This window comes from Puntigrus tetrazona, chromosome 15, assembly GCF_018831695.1.
Source record: "Puntigrus tetrazona isolate hp1 chromosome 15, ASM1883169v1, whole genome shotgun sequence".
Lineage (NCBI taxonomy): Eukaryota > Metazoa > Chordata > Actinopteri > Cypriniformes > Cyprinidae > Puntigrus > Puntigrus tetrazona.
In genome coordinates, this window is record NC_056713.1 from 8840207 (window position 1) to 8853539 (window position 13333).

A 13333-nucleotide genomic window follows, 5' to 3' on the forward strand; every position below is an offset into this window, starting at 1 on the left:
TGCCCAAAAGACTTGGCTTAAAGTTCATTAGGAATAAAGCATTATATGTCATGTGTTTTGTGAACCTATTGTTTTTTTTTATGTTTGGTCTTATTTAAAAGGTTGATTGGCAAATTGGTCTCAATTTCACAGTAATCACTTTTATTATGGAAAAGATTAAGAACTTGGTAGAACTGTGCTTTGTTGAGAAGGAGTGTGTCCTCCTTTTGGGTCTCTGAAAGTGTTCCAGCCAAGTGTGACACTGGAGCATGGGAACCTAAACACCAAAAGGTTTTTACAACAAAATTTGGGATCTCTTTGTCTGGTTAGAGTATATAAGGAAAGTGACAAAAACAACAAGGTGCGATTCTGTAGCCAGATCGGCCCGTAGTGTGGTGTGTGTCCCCATACACCATACTATGTACTTCTAAAGACCAAGTATAATGACCTTTAATGTTTGTGGACTGATTGGAGACAAAGATTCAAGCGCTTCTGTTCTGCTATGAAGTTAGACAAGGAGGACAGAGAAGTGCAACTGAGTTGTCTCATTTACGCCATGGGGAGTGAGGCAGAGAACATTTATAAGTTGTTCGTGTTCGCAAGTGAGGAACAGATAAATTACTTTGAAATCGTCCTGGGAAAGTTTAATTAACGTCATTCACGAATGTGCATGCTTTCATCAACGAGTGCCACAACCCAGAGAAAGAGCAGAGGCATTCATCAGAGCACTGTACGAGTTGTCTGACCACTGTGAATTCGGCACCATGAGAGACGAAACACGCATAGTGGTCAGAATTTTGGATAAAGATCTCTCTCGGACACTGCAGTTGATCACTGATCAGTATGCAAGGCGAAATGGTAAGCGCGGTCAGAGCAGTTGTCAGCACAGGTAAGCCACCTGTGAGGAGACAGCGCAAGCTAAGAGACAAAGTCCAAACCAACAGTCATGTAAAGTGCGGCTAGAAAAAGGTAAAGAAAGGTAAATGTCACAAATGCCATAAAATTGGACAGTGCGCCAGAGTATTCTACAATAACAAGTCAGTGAGAGAGGTAACAGAATGTCTTCAGCAGCCTTCATACTGGGTCAGCAGCCATCTGGGTTCAGTTTACAATGCAAATGGACTAGAGGAGCAGTGGATGGTACAACTGCTGATAGGGGAAACCCTTATAAAATTCAAAATTGATACAGGGGCTGACTTGAACATAGTGGCAGAAGAGACTTTTAGCAAACTAGTTCCAGCAAAGAGACTAGAGCCAGCCAATGTTACACTGGCCAGCCCTGGAGATAAGAAAACCTGTCTGAGTTAGTTTCGTTAACCTGTCTGAGTTAGGGTACAAAGGACAGTCATACCCATTCTCTGCCTATGTGGTCCGTGGATATAATATCAATAACCTGCTGAGTCGGTCTCTATCAGCTGACATGAACTTTGTAATGAGAGTGGAGGAGACAAATAGATTGGCCACTGAACACAATGATGCGTTTGGGGAGCATGGCACACTCAAAACCGACCCTGTCATAATTCGAGTTAAAGACTCAGCAGTGCCTTGTGCAGTACACACTGCGAGGTGTGTTACAATACCAATGCTGCAAAAAGTGAAAGAGGAGTTGGAGAGGATGGAGGAAAATGGAGTCATAGAGCAGGTGAAACAACCAACAGAATGGTGTGCTTCAATTGTTCCATTTCTGAAGAAAAATGGCAAAGCACGCATTTGTGTGGATCTAAAAAGATTAAATGAAGCCGTAAAATGAGAACATTTTGTGCTACCTACTGCAGAAGAGATTGTTGCAAAACTGAGTGGTGCAAAATTTTTCTCCTCCTTAGATGCAGCCAGTGGATTCTGGCAGATTCCTCTCCATCCAGATAGCTGGAGACTTACCACCTTTATTACGCCGTTCGGGAGATATTGTTTCAGGAGGCTTCCCTTCGGGATCTCAAGCGCTCCAGAGATCTTGCAGAGGAAAATGCAGCAGACGCTTCAAGGGCTGGACAAGGTAGAGGTCTTTATGGATGACATACTTGTCTACGGGTCTTTCCTTGTTAGGATAGCCGCTTTGCACACAAACAGGGAGGTAGTGCAGCCTGATTGTGGCAATTCATTCGACGCAGGTAAATGATCTCCGCTGAAACGCCGTACTCCAACACTCGTAAATCGTCTTTGGAGCAGAATAGTCACGCTCGGCTCCGAAGCGAAAAGCTGAATATGTGCTGCACCCTCTGCTCATTTATACCCGCGCTGTGATCAGTGGCAGCTGGATGCGATTAGCGCATGCCAATCTTCAATTCACTCGTTTAGATACACTCGAAGTAGATTGGTCTCTCGAAGCGAGATCCCAATTCGTCGGTCATCCGACGTGACTCGGAGTGACCGACTGAAAGAGAACTGAGGTACTTTGTAAGGCCAGGTCCATGTAGAAGGGGTCTGGCAACTGAGGCATGGGACTATTGTAGTCCTGGAGTATGGACCTGGGCTATGGACCAAAAACAGAGCTGGGAGCTACAGGGAGCCCCATAGCTGTGTCAGGACAGGGTGAAAGTTCATAGACGGCCTGCTTAGCTGTAAAGGGACAGGGTGACAGTTCACAGATTGCTTCTTTAACAGTGATGGGACAAGGTAAAATCAAGGGCAAGACAAGGACTCAGGGATGGCCTCCATGGCCATGACAGGGCAGGTTGAGGCTTTGCAGATGTCCTACAAGGGATCTGCGGAACAGGTCGACACCCCTAGGGGTTCTGCAGACTGATCAATTCTTAATCAATTTTTAATAAATATTAAAGTTAATACCAATAAAATGTGAAATTGCAAGACAAATATAGCGGCCATTTGGGTATCAAGTACATTTTCTTTTGCCTTGATATGTGAGTAAAGGAGAGTTGCCTAGAAAAACATTGTGGTGACATAAGAAACAGAAAGTATTAAGTTGCTATGAAAACACATGTTGTGCTCTTACACTACCAAGATAGCACATGTATGTCTGCAAGATCTGAAAAGGCTCTTGATCTGGAAAGCATCTGCTGTTTACAAACATCTGGCAATGTCTTTCAGATGTCAGTTTTACATACATTCTAAATCATAAAAATTTTAAAGACATTTGATAGATGTCTTTTTGACATCTAATAGGAGATATCCAATAGACGTATATCAGATAAGCACACAACCTAAATAATACGTCTTGCAGATGTAAATGCAAACATGTAATAGACGTTTCCTACATATGTGTGCTGTCAGTACTTAAATCAGTACTTAAATGAAGGAAAATTATTTCTACATTTGAAAAGTAATGAAAAAAAGCTTTTACTTTTATATTTTTCAGTATTTGAGGAGCTCAAGTATATGTACAACAGTAATGTTAGAAAAAAACAAGGAAGATATTAAGAAGATTTTTTTTTTTGGTTTTACTGGAAGCAGTTTAAAATAATGTTAAGTTATAAACACCACTTCTGTAAGGATGCATTCAAAGGTTGCATGCATAGTGTCCTGCTTGTTTTTCTGAAATGAGACATCCTCGGTGACATACACAGCCTGCCTCCAGAGGGTGCAGTCTATTACATGTGGAACAGCTGTTTGGTTCCAATGTCCTCTTCTTTTTTGAAAAACTGACGATACCTGTTGTTAAACTCACTAAAACTACTGTAAACCTGTGATTTTAATACGTTACTACCAGCAGGAAACAAAAAGTTTTGCATTTTCCCAAAACAGTTTCTATGTTGAAAAAGACTTTTAATGATTTGTTTGTGCAGTCTAATAATAAAAATTGCACAGACAAAAGAATCGTACGTCTATTAAGTTTTTGTTTATGTCTGTAAGATGACAAATTTTCAGTTTACATAACCATTATTATGTAATGGGATATCTTGCTTATACATTTTTTTCTCTCTTTTTTGTGTTTTTGTGTAGGACTGAAAACCAGCCGAAATCGATTTGGTTAAACAAACTCAGTGCTTTTACCCTGTATTACTGAGTGATTGTTTTAAGCTAACTTGTTAAACAGAACTAATCCACCATGGCACGAGAACAAGACTACTATGCTATCATGTATGGGCTGGAGGAGCTTGATTTTAAAGGGAAAGCAGTGCCCAGTGATCTTGTACTAATAGGTGAACATGCCTTTCCACTTGTCATGAATCCAAGAGGTCAGGTGCTGATGGCTGCATCTCATTATGGTCAGGGACGTGTGGTGGTGTTTGGACATGAGCATTACCTAGAATGTTTCCCTGGCCTGATGGAAAATGCTCTTAAGTGGCTCATGCCATGTAAGGGTGATGCTGCCATTGTAGGGATTCAGAAGAGTTTATGTTCGGTAGCTGAAAACTTAAACCACTTTCCTGTTAAGACAGAACTAGGAGACTTCCAGAATAGATTTGCTATATATATCACGAATGCTTACAGTGTTGAGAATTGTGCAAAGAATCTGATCGCTTTCATCAAAGCTGGGGGTGGCTTAATCATCGCTGGCCAGGCCTGGCATTGGGCTGCTGCCCACCTGCAAGAAAACACTATAAGGAACTTCCCAGGAAACAAAGTGTGCAGTTTACTTCTCTGAACACTGTGGAGAAGTTGGCATCTTTCCTGTTCCAAGAAACATCCCTTCTAGTTGGCTTGCTTTATCGTAAGTTCAGCAGACATTCTTAATTTTTACCAGTTCTTTAAGAAACATACATTTCACCAACTGATTTTTAATTGTTTCTTTTCAGTATAGGCAAGGACTTCAAAGATGACCTAGAGTTCTTGCTAGAAGGTGTGTCTGAGTTTGATGTCCAAGGTCTGGCTAGAGCATCTGAGGTGATGGTGCACGGACCATTAGCATTTCCTATTGCAGTCACTCCAGATGGAAAAGCATTCATTGCTGGTGCCTATTATGGGCAAGGTCGTGTAATCCTGGTATCGCAAGAAGCCTACATGGAACAGGAATCTCTGTCCACTTTTCTGATCAATGCAATCAAGTGGCTTTACGAGGGTCACAAGGGTGTTATTGGAATTGGACCCAAACTAAAGGCAGTGCACACAGTACTGAGCAAATCTGGTTTAGATTGCCAGTTGACTGCTTTCAGAAAAGATCAAAGCGTCTACGTTCGTGCTTCAGACAGTGATGTCCAGTGTGCAGAGATCCAATAATTTGTTGCTGAAGGTGGAGGTCTTATGATTGGGGGTCAAGCCTGGGGTTGGTCCCGGACCCACTTTGGCCACACTGTGATGACTGATTATCCAGGAAATCACATTCTCAATAAGATGGGATTGAGTCTCTTGGGTGGCACCTTGTGTGGAGGGAAATTGAGCATAGTTGTAAAGAGGGGTACCACTTTCGTAGCATGCTGCATCGTTTTGCTGAACATGCAAGCCTGGAGCGAGAACTGACTAATCAAGAACAGAGCAGCTTGAAACAGCTGGGCAATGACTGTGCCAATTACCTTTGCATGCGATGCCATGACAGTGCCGACTATACTTCAATGGTAGGGCTTCTTAGTGACATAGTAAAGAAAGTAGGTGTTCCACAAGTGTGCAGTAAGTGCCCTGTTAAAAGTGCCAAAGACCACCTAATGCTCCGCATTGGGACTGAGGTGTACAAGGTGTCACCCGATCCTGATTCCCTTCTTCCATACATCATTAAAGACAGACCTAACTTGCCAGTTGTGTCTAATGCAAAAGTTCGGATCACTGCCAACACTGGAGGTACAAACGCTTTTTTTCACTACATATTATTTTTTGTTGACGTTTCAAAATACTTGAACACATTTTAAAATAAGAATGTACTCACTTACTTCAGGTGATAAAGAATGGTTAAGCACAGGGTTATATCTTTCCCCTGGTATGAAGACGTGCATAGTAGTACCTCCAGAGATCGTTGGGAAAAACTGGCAGGTGATGAATCATGTCTACACATCTATCCGATTAAGCAATTGTTACTGCATGCAGTATACTTGTCCTGATAGATATGACTTTATTGCTCATAGGCATGTTATTAACATGAAGGGAAAACTCTTTATGCAGGTGCAGCTTGGTTGCCAAACAGATAATATTGGTGAATTAAAGGTTCTGATACGAGCTCCTGTGGTGCATGAACGATTTCCTTTGAACACAGAAATGGTCCAAATCTGCAATCTATGGGGAGGGCTCATCTACTTAATAGCACCTCCTCAAAGCAAAGTGGATGGGGTGGAAATTGTCGTGCAGGACTCAGTACAGGCTCCATATTTCAAGTCTGGTAAGAATTCTGAATGAGCATAAATGAGTTTCTATCAAAAAAAACTTGTTTTGTCCCTTAGGAGAGACTACTGTAGATGAATGGGTAAACAGGATTTGAGTTTGAGAACATCCTCATGACACTAGAATCAGACTATATAAGGAATCTGGACCGCCCCGACGAGGTGGCTAAACTTTGGGACACCATAATGAAAAGCATAACTGACCTGGTAGCAAGTCCTCCCAAGTTACGCTGCAAGGAGCGCTTTGTTGCAGATGTTCAGATCTCTAAAGGTTGGTGGTATTATTAAATACTCTCAGTATCTTTGTTAGAATATAGACTATTACAACAGAAACACACTATTAATATTAATTACACTCCCACTGTCCTGATGATAACACTGTTCCCCCTTCTCTCCTTGCAGGTTTCATGCATTCTGGATATCCCATCATGATGCACCAGATCTATTAAATGTACAGGAAGCCTATAAAAGAGGTATTTGGGGACCCATTCACGAGCTGGGCCATAACCAACAGCGTGGAGTTTGGGAGTTCTTTCCACACACGACTGAGTGCACTTGCAACCTGTGGTCAGTGTACATACATGAGGAAGTGCTGGGTATAAATAGGTCAAATGCTACCCGAAACATGACTCTGAAAAAACGTCAGGCTCGTACCAAGAAGTATTGCAGTGGTGGTAAGGACCGCACTCGAGACATACATGCAGGTATGACCATAAAATGTAATATTTGTTTATATAATTATTATGAAAAATATAATTATGTAAAAACCAAATGACATATTTATACCTATTTTATCTCACCTTCAACATCACATTAAATATTTTTCCAGCTTCAAGAAAAATTTGGCTGGGATGCTTTCAAGAAAGTTTTTACTGCTTACCGAGACATGAAAGGAGTGCCAAATGACAATGCAGGCAAGATGAATCTATACGCTGAGACCTTCTCCAAGGTGGTCAACCTGAACCTTTGCGCTTTCTTCAAATTGTGGGGTTGGCCCATCCAGCCCAGCACGCACAAGAAAATTTCTTATCTCCCTGAATGGAGTGACCATCCTATGGTCCAGTATGCATAACATCTCAGATAGCTTTTAACATGCAGTGTAAGTTTTAATGTAGCTAATGGGTTAGATTAAGTATAAAATTACATATTATTAACTTTAATGTAATGGAAATTAACATTTATTTTTTCAAGTACGTAGATGGACAGTTGATTGTAGTGTACTTTTTATAAATACAAAAAACTGCATGCTCTGCAATTGGTATGGTATTTTGCAATGGTGTATAAGAATAAATCATATATATTCTTTTTAAAAACTCTAGTTTTGAATCCAAAAGCTGTATCCTATTAAGCTGTTGTGCTAATTTTCAAGAGATTTAATAAATTCATGTGAATGTGTAAGTCTAAGATTTGCATTGGCCACTGAACAGCTCATTCACCGTTGCATCAGAGAATTGCCAAAGAAAGTCGGCCATCTCATCTAAGCTGCGTTCTACAACAACATTCAGCTCTGTATTTAGGGCAGTTGCAGGACCGCTTAAGATGGGGCAGCCATTTTGATCGATGCAGCAGTAAGCATTCCAGATGTACTCTGGGATGTTGACCCTTTTGACATTGTTCTTGATGATCCAGTTGTTAGAGGAAGGAATGGCACCGACCAGCACGTAAGCCTGATCACAGTTGGCACACTTCTGAGGTAATTTAAGGATATTTTTCTTCAGGAAATCTCATTTTAAATCTGTATTTTCTCTAAGTACATGGTACTAACTTCTAACATACTAACATGATAACATGACCTCAGTCCCTAAAAATGTCAGCAGGCATAGTAATCTACTTTATTAGCTGTTTACCTGCATGATGTCCATTAGGATTTTAAGTGTCCATGGTCATGGTCAGCTGCTGTGAGAGCTCATACCCATCTTCCATTTACTGGACCAGGAGGGATTCACCAACTAGCAAAGCATCATAGTCAGCGAAACAACAACATACAAATCTGAATGTTAGGGAAGAGTAGGGGGAAACGCCCTCATACTTTTGTCCCAAAATAACCACAAGATAAAATCAAGATGTATTTGCAGTAGAAGTTTTACCATGACGGTTATGGCTCCTTTTTTCACTGAGCAGTAAGGTTCGGCACAGTGCGGTACGGTATGCTATGATGTTCGTTTCCATTTAATTTTTGCATCACTTTCACAAGGGTACCTAGCACAACATGAGAGTGGAACTAAACTGATTGATTGACAAGAATCTTTATTTTTGTGAGTTTATTTACATTAGCTTATTTACATCACTGTGCACAAACATTTTTCTAATTTAATTCATACAGACAATAGCTACTTTGCATTCTTTTCTGTTCTTGTTCTGACTGGTGAAACGCCACTGCCCAAATCCCCGGTAATTTTACTGTATGTCATGAAGTATAATTTTAAGATTTTTTCGTGTGAGAATGTAGTTGTTTAAAACGCAGAACTCCATGGGATCACTGGGACATCAGTGCTAATGTATTCACCCGAGAGCAGCCTCAAGCTTGGCTAGTTCTTCTGACATTTGCCACTGACTCTGACGTCTCTGTAGTGATGAAACATAATGAAACAAATCATTTTGGGATACTTTATATTTAAGAGGTATTCGTGGTCTCATGCATGTTTTGTTTGTTCTTGGTCATGTTTCTGGTTAAGCACAAAGTTATATTTAACTTTATATATACTTTATATATAATATATACTTCATATCTTATGTGCTGCCCTTGGTATATGTACTGTATATAACTTGAGAGCCAGGTAAACTTTTCCCTAACATCAAGACTCTGAAGACATAAGCTCCTCGTCCACAGGTTTATTGATGTTGTAAGGAAAGGTGAAACTGAAACATACAAAATACATAATCAACCGATATATTCAAAATAAACGAAATGAAATCCCTTTTTTACCTTTTATTGTTGCACGTGTATGAATTAACAAACTTTATCTAAATTCCTAAGTTATATTTATATAAACTTAGAATGTTTGAGAAACAGTACAAAAAACAACCGCAACGACAATTGGCTACGAACCATAAGCTTCATAAAGGTAACACGGCCTTAAAGTAATGCTCAGCAATCGTAGATATAGCTAAAACAGTCAATACATACCCACGATGCTAAAACAGATGCAAGAAGTATGCAAATATAACAGTATAGCTTCAAAAAATGCTACGAAAACTACTCTCTGTGCTGAACACGCTCGCTTCCTCAATCACATGGCACAACTCTTTACTTAGGTTTCGACCTAAGATTCATAAAGGGATCACGACCAAATAAAGAAAGGCATAAAAGAAAGTTTCAGATTAAACAATAAACATGTTAAAGATAACAGAACATCTTATATTTATTTTGAACCTGACCATAATACAGCACTTACTTCATTTGCATTCGTCTTTATTTCCTCTTTAGCCTCTTATACTTTTATAACGGCTTTACATTAAAACTTTATTGTATTACTGTAATGACCCATACCGCTCAGTGAAAATGAGCCAATACACCTGAGAGAAAATGGATTTCACAATAAATTCTATTCAGCAGCAAGAAAAAAAAAGTGTTGTTTTGTAGAACATCACGGTTCTGATATAAGAACAGCAGGACATGTAGATAGGGAGAATGTGTTATTTAATAAAAATATTATTATAATTTCAGAACGAAAGTCTTTGGGGAAAAACACCCCCAGGGGGCAATGGGTAATTACTGTAGTTATTCTGTTCTGAACATTAAGTCTTTTGATTTTCCATCAGATGTATTCTAACTAGTTGGTTGAATAAAATATTAGGATTTTATATTATATTTTATATTTAAATATTACCAAAAGTTAGCATCAGCCAGCAAAATATTTGAAAAAAATGCTATTATACTTCCTCTCCTAGGATCGCCACCTTAACGTGGTGGAGGGGTTTGAGTGCCTGAATGACCCTAGGAGCTAGGTTGTCCAGGGCTATATGCTCCTGGTAGGGTCTCCCAAGGCAAACAGGTCCTAGGTGACAAGCCAGACAAAGAGCGGTCCACCTCACCCCTAATGGAAAACAATAACAATAATGGAGTTGCGACATCGCCCGGTACGGCACAGCCGGGGCCCCGCCATGGAGCCAGGCCTGGGGCTAGGGCCAGCGTGCGAGCGTCTGGTGGCCGGGTCTTGCTCCACGGGACCCAACAGCGGCATGGGGCCATTCTCCTGCGGGCCCACCACCACACGCGGCTTGACAGACGAGAGATCGACAGACGAATCGGTGCAGCTTCTGCAGTAATGCAGTCGCTGTACTGGTCTGTCATGGTGAAGGAGGAACTGAGCCGCAGGGCGAAGCTCTCGATTTACCGGTCGATCTTTGTTCTTACTCTCACCTATGGTCATGAGCTTTGGGTCATGACCGAAAGGATGAGATCCCGGATACAAGCGGCTGAAATGAGTTTCCTCCGTAGGGTGGCTGGGCGCTCCCTTAGAGATAGGGTGAGGAATTCAGTCACTCGGGAGGAGCTCGGAGTAGACCCGCTGCTCCTCCACATCGAGAGAGGCCAGCTGAGGTGGCTCGGGCATCTGTTCCGGATGCCTCCTGGATGGAGGTATTCCAAGCATGTCCCACCAGGAGGAAGCCCCGGGGAAGACCTAAGACACGCTGGAGGGACTATGTCTATCAGCTGGCCTGGGAGCACCTCGGTGTTCCCCCGGAAGAGCTGGAGGAAGTGTCTGGGGAGAGGGAAGTCTGGGTGTCCCTGCTTAGATAAGTGGGCCCCGGATAAGTGGAAGAAGAAGAAGATGATGAAGAAGAAGAAGCTATTATAGTTCATAATTCATAATTATTGATTATATTCTTTTATATCTGAAGATAAACCTGGGGTAAAATACCCCTTGAAACAAATAGAATTTTTGTAAAAGAAAATCTAATTGTAACAGGACGAACAAGAATTGACATGCAGATCCATCTGCAGGTTTTTATTATGAGACATGGTCATAAATACAGGCAGGGTCGAGCACCAGAAGACAGATATGGCAAAGGGAAAGCACAAGAATATTCCAGGAAACATGCAAGGGTCAAAAACAGGACAAAAAAGACAGAGATAATCCAGGCAAACAAGTAATAGTCCAAACAGGGGCAAACACATCTGGCACAAATGGCACATCTTTGACAACCTGTAACTGTAACTGACAATCTTTTGTTTACATAAGCAGCTGTGTAACAGATTTGGTCTGTTACAAACGTGTAACAGTAGCAGACTGCTACTTCTGTTCACTAGTGCTACGTGCAAAAAGATAAAATCTCTGTGATTATTTCTTCTTTGTTATTAGAAAATAAGAACAAAATGTATGCAAATACACATACTGTGCAAATAAAACAAAGAGTGCTTTTTCTCAGGTGAGCAGTAACGTTCAAAAAATATTATATTAAATAAAGCACTATGTTTACATTTTAGTTAAAGCAACCAAGTAACCAAGCAGGTGCTTCGTTTTTTTTTCCTTAAGTCAGTGTGGACCAGCAAATGTTTAGTTACCCACATTTCTCAAATATCTTCTTTTGTGTTCAGCAAAAGAAATAAAAGAATACAAGGACAACATGTGAGTGAGTAAATAATGATAAAAAAAACACAAGCTTGCTCCTTTTCTATGCTATTTTATTTTTTATTTATTATACAATAATAAAAAGAAAAAAAAATGCTACTTGTACAGCTTTACTGATACTTGTCATATCATTGCTGGATTGCGTATCTTTTGTTGGATCTGCTAAATGACTAAATGTAATGTAAATGTAATAATATTTGTGTTTAGTTCTGTGGCTTTAAGAGCTGCACGCATCCGTTTAGCTTTATCAGGCTCGTAGTTCGCATGCTTCATGTAAACATGCAAAAATGTCTCTATCGCACGTGTGCTACAGGGGTAAATCAATTAATCGCACGGGTTTTCCAACATATATGTTGCACTGTACAGTGCTGTCTCTCCTTTACCATTTCATCTGTTTTCACTCCTTGTGACTCTGAATGTTTCCAAATTCAACAACATTTGGATAAGTTGATAAAATAATTAAATTAAGTTGCACATTAACGTACATGTAGTTAAATATTGTTTATTTTTTTCCAGAAAGGGTTATAAGTGACCCATGTGAACAGCACTGGTGTCTGACCTCTACATAACCCAAGAAAGGCCCTAGTTAACAGAAAAAAATGGTGCCCTCCAATTTATGCTCACTGTTTGCATTGTTGATCACACGTCAAAGGTAAATCAAGGACAGCTTTATTTTTAATAGTGAACATGTTTCTAGCTAGATATATCAGAATAGATGACTTAAATTTAGCACATTGCCTATTACTGGGACACGGCTGCAATAAGGGACTAAAGAAAAATGTTTAGAATATAATAAGTAATAATTTAGCAATAATTAGGTAAACAAAAATAGATAAATAAAGGTGGATTTTAGTATTATTTATATACTATTATGGCTTATGTATGGTTAGCTTTTATGTAATGATTTCATTTAAGTTTTATGTTATGCTTTTGCTTTAAGCTTACATTTTGTGTTGACCTTCACAGAATAGAAAGTGTAAGAAAAGTGTAAGAAGCATTGAAAATCCCCATTTCCATTATAAGGGCAATAATTAAGATGTTCCAGTGAGCAAAAAATGTTACGTATCTACCCGGAAGATGACATGTGTCTATATCTTCCTAATGCATGGTGAGAGGGAGAGTTTGAGCGGCCAAAGACTGTCCAAGTATCACAAATGGAGAATTGCAGAAAAAAAGTTGAGTCTTGGGCTGTTGAGTCAGTTGAGTCAAAAGTTGAGTCAGAAAAAGATCAAACAGCCCATAAATCAACACGTGTAGAAAATGAGTGAGGTGAACTAAAGAGTTGAAGTACCAACATGGAGCTGTGAATCTAAAGGGTCTGGAATGTTTCCGAATAAATGAATGAATGGTCTCTGATCTTCTCATGTGTTCTTCAAACTCATCAGGCATCATAGGAGAAAACTCAGAACCGTTGTCTTGGGAAAAGACTGTTGCAATATTTGGGTTCCAATAATTATGGTCAACATGAGCTATGAAGCGTTCATTTCACAAAGATCTCCCTCCACTTTCAATTGCTTTAGCTTTAGGTTAGAATTTGTACAATTTTGAATGAAAGAGCATCATCTTTGGTTAATG

The 13333-nt window shown here is 40.0% G+C and overlaps 1 pseudogene; it reads left to right on the forward strand.

The window, feature by feature from the left end:
- Window positions 1-3982: 3982 nt before the first annotated feature.
- Window positions 3983-7254, forward strand: LOC122359550 (annotated as a pseudogene).
- Window positions 7255-13333: the final 6079 nt, after the last annotated feature.